The sequence below is a fragment of the Echinops telfairi genome, unplaced genomic scaffold, assembly GCF_000313985.2.
Source record: "Echinops telfairi isolate 266 unplaced genomic scaffold, ASM31398v2 ScPeMD7_2;HRSCAF=8, whole genome shotgun sequence".
In the NCBI taxonomy this organism is placed as follows: domain Eukaryota; kingdom Metazoa; phylum Chordata; class Mammalia; order Afrosoricida; family Tenrecidae; genus Echinops; species Echinops telfairi.
Genome location: NW_022103898.1, coordinates 3,717,921 through 3,719,292, shown reverse-complemented (window position 1 = coordinate 3,719,292; position 1,372 = coordinate 3,717,921).

The following is a 1,372-nucleotide window of genomic DNA, read 5'->3' as shown; positions in this document are numbered from 1 at the left end:
CCCGAGCCGCTCCCGCCCAGCCGCAGTAGCTGCCTGCTGCTCAAACTGCTCAGTGCCCTTTGGGCTGTTAGCTGGGGGCCTGCAATTCTGACTCTCGGAGACCCTCTGGGCCAGAGTCCACCTGCTCCGCAGGAGTTTCTAGGCTGTAGTCCTTCTGGGGAGGAGTCGGGTGACACCGCCCTTAAGCGCTGGACCCTGGACGATAAACCTAGTGGGCAGAACCCACTAGCGGCTCCTTGGGAAAAAGACCAGGTAGGGAACTTGCTTCTGCAAAGATTACAGTCTTGGGACCTCTGCGGGTGGCTCTCTTCTGTCTCAGAAGGCCAATAGGAGTTGGAATAGGCTGCAGGGCTCTGGGTTTTCTCCCTCTGGGGAGCAGGCAGCCAGGCTGCCCCACTACCCCTGCCCCAGAGCCGCAGGTGGGCATGTTCCCATCCCACCTCTGACTTTTGCTTTGCAGCTGAGCCCCCATTGGCCGCCTGGCCCACCGGGCCACTGCCTACCACGGAACTCCATACACCATTTATATTGTGGGCATGCCCTCCGGCTCGTCTCATTTCCTAACCCTGGAGAGGCTTGTATCTTTTGGGGTGGGGTGGGGGCGGTATTAGAATGCTTCCCTTTGGTACCCGACACCTGGGTTTGACTCCTGGCTAGAGCACCTCCGTGCAGTGGCCACCGCCCATCCCTGGAGGCTCTCAGTTGCTGTGTCGGACTCAGACGCAGGAGGAAGAAGGGGCTGGTGATCGGCTTCCAGTGGAAGCAGCCTGGTGGTGGCGTCAGTCTGATCCTGGGGACAGACAGTGTTCTCTTGTGGGCGGGGCTGCCGCCTGAATGAAGGCGCAAGGTGCTGTTGATGGGGGTGACGTCGTCACTGCCATGGACACGGAGCCCAGCCCCTCCCCGCCCAGAAAAGGCACACTGAGGTCTCTCTGCACTCAGGTGGGAGACCTGGGGGCCTGGGAGGGCGCCTCTCCAGGTCTGTGTGCTGCTCCGGGGCGAGCCTTGGGCCCCGGAACTCATTTCCACTTCTTATTTAATTATTGATCGATTGGCAAAGGGTCATTGCGGAATGCAATTACTTCCTTGGACCCAAGTGCTTTGATTGTCTAATGATTGTCTCCCGGTGAGCCGGGCATCCATCCTGCTTTTAATTAAACGGATCTGTGAGTGAGGGAGCCGGCCGGCCTGCCTCCCGGCCCCTGCTGGTGGCTGCGCCTCCCTGCCCTAGACACAGGGCTGGGGCCTGAGACCCTGCATGGCCGAAGGAGGCAGGAATCTTCCCCTTGGAATAAAGCCCCCTGTTGCCCTTCCAATTGTGTGCTGCTGCCTTGAGTGTTTGCTCCTAGAAATCACTGCATGGGGTCAGGGG